Genomic DNA, 8301 nt, shown 5'->3' on the forward strand with positions numbered 1-8301 from the left:
GAAGCTCATAAATCATACCCTGTTTCCCTGATGCCAACACAATTTGAACATCCAAATTCTATTTATTAATGTGAGAGCATTAATCTCTTTACTGTCAGATGCAATGTAAACATTTTCCTCTTTTAGAACAGATAAGAGCACACTTGGCATACTATGAGATTTTATTCCACAGGCACACTATGCATACCAGTCTTAACTCTGACTCCCACTGTTGCTTCCTAACGTACTACCAAGATCCAGGACAAGACTGAAATTTATAAGACAATGCCCCCTTCCCTACCAAAGGAAAATCCTTGTTTATAAATGAAGTTTAGATAAAACATAATAATATTTACAGGAAAAAATTAATTATACAATTGACAAAATGAGTTTAAAAATCCTAAGTTATGGGCATCCTGTATGGTTTAACCAAAATATAAAATGGACAGAGTTAGATGTCAATGCAGCATCACCTATGGGTCCTTACCGCTTGCTGCAAACTTCAGAAATAGGCAGCTAACACTCAAAAGTGATGATTTTTCAAATTGTGATCACTGGTCACTCTGAATCAGGATCTCCTGGGAAATTCAATAAAAATGCCAGTGCGAATTTGATGTATGATGCAGGGAACCCAAAGCCAGTGCTCTATGACAACCTACAGGTGTGGGCTGGGGAGGAAAGCAGGAAAGGGGTTCGAGAGAGGGGACATTTGTATATGTATGAATGTGAGAGTTGGACCTTTAAAAAGGCTTAGTGCCAAAGATTTGATGCTTTCAAATTGTGGTCTTGAAGAAAACTCTTGAGAGTCCCTTGGGCATCAAGATCAAACCAGTCAATCCTAAAGGAAATCAACCCTGAATATTCTTTGAAAGGACTGATGCTGAAGCTGAAGCTCCAAAACTTTGGCCACCTGATGCAAAGAGACAAGTCATTAGAAAAGACCCTGATACTGGGAAGGATTGAAGGTAGGAGAAGGTAGTGACAGCGGATGAGATGGTTGGGTGGTATCACCAACTCAGTGGACATGAGTTTGAGCAAGCTCCTGGAGATGGTGAAGAACAGGGAATTCTGGAGTGCTGCAGTCCATGGTGTCACAAAGAGTCGGACACAACTGAGCAACTGAGAAACAAGAGCAAAATGCCAATTCATGTTGATGTGTGGCAGAAACCATCATAATATTTTAATTATCCTCCAACTAAGAAAAATAAATGCAAACTAGTTGGGTACTCTCCAGGGTTATAAAGTCAAATATCTGTAAGGAAAGCTCTTTTAGCTAACTAGCTTGGTGACATCGATGTGCAGTGATGTCTGAAGATGACTCTGTTCTTTTGACTCTGCTTTGTGAATGGTTTTCTTTCTTTCATTGCTGTCTCCCTTACTCTGCTTTCTGATAAACATCTGGTGGGAATGTGGTGATTGACGATGAATGAGAAGCTTGAATCCTGAAAGAATAAGGCCATAGACAGGGTAGAAGGAGACAGACACAGCAACCAGGGCATTCTAGTGAGTGATTTTTCATGGACTCCATCTGCCAGAAGTGTCAGAGAGCCAGATTGTGGAGCTTAGATAAGAATTTCTCTTGGACCAGCAGTCTTCACTGCGTGAAAGCTGCAGCATCTGAATAAGAGCTTTGTACATTAATCTGCCATCCAGCTGCAGGTTTGTGAAGATTTGCACATCATTTAAGTGAATAGAAAGTAAGGTAGGAAAAAAAAAAAAAAAAACACCTATCAAAAAACACAAAGTGAAGGCCTTTTCTATTTCTAACACATTTGAAGTTATGTTAGAAACATCACTGCAAGTAAGTAAGTAAATAATTATATAGGACAGGTTTGAAAACTAAAATACTGCAGAGCAAAGAAAGGAGCACCATGCTGAAAACTGCCAGGACAGTCAGGCTTTGGAAAATCATTTCTATAGAAATTGAACCATCTAACATCCTCTCTGAGATAGGAATCCACCGGTGCTGGGTAAGGAGAAGAAAAGCTTGGAAGACACACATGTAACACTCCTTGCCTTCAGTGAGTCTCATGGACATGCTCCCCTAATTATGAGTTCTGGGGTTTAAGAAGGAAGGCAACCAGACATAAATGCTGACTCTAATGCTTCAGTAACTACTGGCATCCTTGGGGGCAGACTGGACCTGATGAAACCCCACAGCATGAAGCATCTCATATAGGCAAGCACATCTTTATTGGTTTCCTCATCACTAAAGCAGGCACAACAAGTAAAACAGATTTTGAGAGGTTTCTAAATTAGGTAACTATTTAAAACACTGTATCTCAATAAATAGAACCACTCTGAAACATCATTAGAAATAAATATCTATTTTTGTTACATAAAGAGATGCATTGTGCTGTGCTTAATCACATCGGACTCTTTGCGACCCCATGAACTTTAGCCCACCAGGCTCCTCTGTCCTTGGGATTTTCCAGAGAAGAATACTGGAGCAAGTTGTCATGCCCTTCTCCAGGGGATCTTCCCAACTCAGGGATCAAACCAAGGTCTCCTGCATAGACGGCAGATTCTTTACCAGCTGTGCTACCAGGGAAGCCCACATAGAGAGATAGGAGTGACTTTTCAGAAGTGTACAATTTCTGTTTTACAAGATTTATAAGCCTGTTTATTTATTAAACTACAACAATTTCCAGGAAGAAAAAACTCAAATTGAAAAATATGTGTTTTGAAGATATAGCTCAAGATCTCAAATTCTGTATCATGATAGAATGACTTTCAAGTGTGAAATATAATTTTATTAAGCTAAAAAAACAAAAACCGTAAGAGTATAAGATAAGCAGATAAGTGTATAGATTTTTGTTAATAAGAAGAATGATGTGTTTTTGTGTAATTGGTCATTTTATTTTCTGTTAAAATTTTATTTTCCTCAGTCTATATATGTTTACATTCACCTTTTAAATGTGTTCATTTTATTTTTATTTATAAAAGATCCAGTGGAAAATGTTTCTCTCCTGTGTTTCCCAGTGATCCAGTTCCATTCCTCATAGCAAACACTGTTGCCAAATTCTTAAGTAACTTGACAAGAAAGTAATATGTTTATATAATTAAATCTATGGGTTAATGTGTATATATGTGTATGTGTATACATATTCATGTCTATGTCTACTTTTGATTTTCCCAGCACAGATTGCACCATTCAGCAGCAATTGCTTTATAAAATCCATTTATATTTATTGGATTTGTTCCATATCAACAAGTCAGTATATTTTAAGATCAACATAATATTTCCCTAAATAAATATATCAGAACTCATTTAACTAACTTCATACTAGAAGACATTGAAGCCATTACCCATATTTTGATATTACAAACCATGCTACAGTAATATCTGTGTACATAAGATATTTTGCATATTTATGAATGCATCAATAGTATATATTTGTCAATTCATTTATAATGTCAATTCCTAGAAGTGAAGGTTTTGTTATTTTATAACCCCAATAGCAAAAATATTTATGCCCTTATCCTTTGATGTACAATATATTAAAAAACTTGTTGAATTCTGCTAATATGACAGAGAAATGATTTCTTAGTGTATGTTAGTCTTTTGTTCTTATTTTGAGTAAGTTTGCCTAAGCATATTTTCACACATGTAAGAGCTATTTTTTTTTCGTTTCTTCTTTTCTTTGTGCAAATTGTTAAAATTAAACAAAAGTTCACAAGTATTTTTATAGTTTCTAATTTATAGTTTGCCTTTGGTTATTATTTATTCTATTTTATTCTGCATAATCTTTCCTTTGTACTTCTAATCTTAAACCAAAGAAGTGGTTGGTTGCTGCTCTAGCCAAAGTGTACTCTATGAAACAAACTTGGCTTCCCCCTAATCCCTACTCCTTACATGATAATGTTGTCTTAGTCATTTTCATATCTCTATAATTAGTAATCTATCTAATACACAGGATGTGTAAAGTAAGAGGTTCATAAAAGCGTAAGATAGTCTAACCATTAAGATCCTTATCTCAGTAATTGAATGATTTGATAATTTTCAAGCCCACGGTGAAGTTGAACGAATACTACACCGAATGTTTAAATACTTTTACTCCATATGGACAGGGAGGCCTGGCGTGCTGCGATTCATGGTGTCGCAAGGAGTCGGACACGACTGAGTGACTGAACTGACTGGCTGACTCCATATTCACTAACTTTAACATTTTGCCACACTCTTTCCATTTCTATGAAAGTGAAAAAAACAGACAGTGTTAGTTACTCAGCTGTGTCTGACTCTTTGCGACCCCATGCACTGTAGGCTGCCAGGCTCCTCCATATGCCATTATCTATATGTACTTTGATGTTTAACTCTATAGTCACACACAGACACTTCCCTTTTATTAATTTATCTTAAGGTAATGTGAACATACCATAACAATTTAGCTCTGTTTTCCAAAATAATGACATTCTTCTTTAAAACTAACATCATCATGCAGCATCTAAGAGAATCAATAATATTTCAATGCCATGATCTAAGATACTGCTTATATTATGGTTTTGCCAAATAATTTCAATATAATCCCCAGTTGTTTTTTTCCAATCTAGAATCCGTTTAATATTTGCACATTTCATTTAGTTTGTGAAATGCCTTATCTCTCAAGATCGAGAACATTCTGTTTTATTTTTGAGAAGTTCAGACCAGATTTCTTCAGAACATGTACTTCTGGATTCAATGGACTGCTTCTACTTGATTGTTGTTGTTTTTGTTCAGTCGCTCAGTCCTGTCTGACTCTTTGTGACCCCAAGGAATGCAGCATGCCAGGCTTCCCTGTCCTTCACCATTTCCCTGAGCTTGCTCAAACTCATGTCCATTGAGTCAGTGATGCCATCCAAACATTTCATCCCCTGTCATCCCCTTCTCCTCCTGCCTTCCATGTTTCCCAACATCAGGGTCTTTTCTAATGAGTCAGTTCTTCGCATCAGTTGGCCAAATAATTGGAGTTTCAGCTTCAGCAACAGTCTTTCCATTGAACGTTCAGGGTTGATTTCCTTTAGGATTGACTTGTTTGATCACCTTGACATCCAGGGGATTCTCAAGAGTCTTCTCCAACACCACAGATCAAAATCATTTCTTCTGAACTCAGCCTTCTTTATGACCCAAATCTCACATCTATACATGACTACTGGAAAAACCATAGCTTTGACTAGACAGACCTTTGTCAGCAAAGTAATATCTCTGGTTTTTAATATGCCGTCTAAGGTTGGTCATAGTTTTTCCTCCAAGGAGCAAGTGTCTTTTCATTTCATGGCTGCAGTCACCATCTACAATGATTTTGGAGCCCATGAAAATAAAGTCTCTCACTTTGTCCATTGTTTCCCCATCTATTTGTCATGAAGTGATGGGAGTGGATATCATGATCTTAGTTTTTTGAATGCTGAGTTTTAAGTCAACTTTTTCACTCTCCTCTTTCACCTTTATCAAGAGGCTCTTTAGTTCCTCTTTGCTTTCTGCCATAAGGTGGTGTCATCTGCATATCTGAGGTTGTTTCTATTTCTCCCAGCAATCTTGATTCTAGCTCCGGGTTCATTCAGCCTAGCATTTTTCATGATGTACTCTTCATATATGTTAAATAAGTAGAGCAACAATATACACCCTTGGCCTACTCCTTTCCCAATTTTGAACCAGTTTGTTGTCCTATTTCCAATTCTATTGCTTCTTGACCTGCACACAGGTTTCTACTTGATTAGATCAACCTAAATAATTTCCAGCAAAAGCACTACACGTGATGCATGCTCTCCTACTGCATTACATTACAAAAACAATGCTAAATGTCACTACTTAATTAAGACCATGACATGAAATCTCCACATTGTAAATACACATTTCTTCTGTATAATTGAGATGCAATCAGTGCAGTGATGCTTTAAGGTGGTGAGAATAGTGTTTTCCAACTTTTGCCCATTAGTGTTATCATCCATTGGTGAAATTGCCTGATACAGTTATTACATGGGTTATTACAAAAAGGAGATTCAGTTTTAATGAACTAAAATGTCTTTATGTGGGCTTCAATTCATTTAATAAAAGACACAATGTTCGGATCATATCTATATCATTAACAATGACAAATCATAATAAAACTTTAAGGCTTTATATTAAAACTCATGTAAGTCCCAAACCACCAAAATCTGCATCCAATAAATGTATTCATTTAAAGTCCTTAAGTTTGTTTTAATATAAACTACGGTGTTTGTTCTAATTATATAGATTTTATTTTTTACTTTGAAAGTAAGTTTTCAATCTCTGGGCAAAAACTAAACTACAGAATTAAGCGCAATATCTTCTTAGATTCAGACTTAACTAAGACAATTCACAGCTTTGATAATGCCATGTGAATGATCTATTACTTTCAGTCATAATCAGAAAAGAATAACATCATGGCAGTAGCAGGAGAGTCATGAGAATTTTCCCAGAGATAGGCATCATTGATAAATGTTTCAGAAATGGAGAACAGCTTTAGGAAAACAGAACATTAAGGTATCAGATTTAGTGGTGAAGAAAGGGGGGTGGATCAATGTGGATACAAGATGTTAATTAGTCATGTTTCTATGGGATGTAAATAGTCTTTGCAGTTCTGTAACTGAAAAAGCAGAGACAGGATGATTTGACATCATTCACTTCTTAGACATTGATTTATTCCATTTTGCTAAAATTGAATGGCCAGAACATAATTCTTAGCTTGATCTTCTCTTGTTTAACAAATTGAAATACTTACGTTAGTAAGTAACCATGTGAAAAGCTCATAAATATTAATGCAATGTTCCGAAAGGTTACGTTTATTGTCCATGAATAGTGGTGAAACATAGTGAAAGAAGTTGATTGAAAATAAGCCTTAAACCTCTATAATAAAGACACACTTCATTGGAAATATTCCTGTAATGTCATGGTTTTATCTTTTGTTATTCTTTTTCATCAGTAATATAGAGAATTGCAGGGAGGGTGACTGAAAAATAAAGGTCTGAGGCTACCAAGCATAGCAAAATTCATTGCTTACATGAGGTTTAATGATCCCTACGTTTGTTAAGTGTTTGAGTGTGTATACAATTCTTTACCATATTAAGCAAAATATAATATTCTTTTAGATTCACAAAGAGTTTTTAAACTTGGGAAAAATTTGCAATTGCTGATATAAACCTATTTATCTAATATCTGGAATTTTTCATATTAACTAAATTTCTACAAGTTAATGATCTGTAAACATGGTATAGCAAGAATTAATGTTTTAAAGAAAATCATGTAGAAGAAGGCAAATATGGACATATTAAATAATCATACTTATATTGATATAGTTTCCCCCTATATATCACAGTTCTATGCCTTTTTGTGAAAATGAGGGTCCAAATAAGATATGACTGGGACTTTCCTGGTGGTCCACTGGTTAAGAACCCACCTTGGAATGCAGAGGGCATGGGTTCAGTCTTTGGCTGGGGAACTAAGATCCCACATGCTGTGAAACAACTAAGCCTGTGCACTGCAACTACTGAGCACAAGCATTCTGGAGTCCATGTGCCCCAACTAATGAAGCCCTTGTGCTCTGGAGCCCATACAACACAACTAGGGTGCCTATGTGTTGCAATGAAAGATCCTACATGCCACAACTAAGAACCTATACAGCAAAAATTAATATATATATATATATATATGATTTTTTAAAAAAGATATGACTGAGGTAGAAGCTACAATTTTGATCAGTGTTACCATTATCAGAGTAACACTTTTTAAATGTCTAATGCATGAGCTTGATCTTACAGGTTTGTCATTTTCACAGCAATCTATCACAAAAAATGTCCGTGCCATCATAAGTAGGAGTGTCTGAGCAATGATTATACCCATGAATATTCTCAGGAACTGGAATTTCACCCTTTCTCAAACTGTTGTTAGTCAAAGATGTAATAACTGTGGACTGTACCATAAAACTCAAAGTACAAATCTCATAGTACAATAATTTAAATTCTTGAGTTAACAAAAAATTTTTCTCAATCCACAGTTTAAAATAATTAAGAATACCATTATCCCCTTAGGAGACATTTCACTTTTCTCTTCCTGAAAAATGCAAGGACCTTATGCTATCCAAAAGGGGTTTCAAGCTCATTCCCAAAAACAAAGTGGGAAAGCTCTGAGGTCTGAAACAAAAGATTCTGCTACATGTTGTGGTATATACTATCAATGCTAGATTCCAGATAAACACTGAGATGAGATTTTTATAAAGCAGTATTTTATTCTACTGAAATGAAGGAAAATTGCTGTGACCTCGAATTTGATAGAAATTTCTCAGAAAAGCTAGTAAAATAAAATTCCATATATATATATATATATAT

This window comes from Bison bison, unplaced genomic scaffold (assembly GCF_000754665.1).
Source record: "Bison bison bison isolate TAMUID 2011002044 unplaced genomic scaffold, Bison_UMD1.0 scf7180017864489, whole genome shotgun sequence".
NCBI lineage: Eukaryota > Metazoa > Chordata > Mammalia > Artiodactyla > Bovidae > Bison > Bison bison.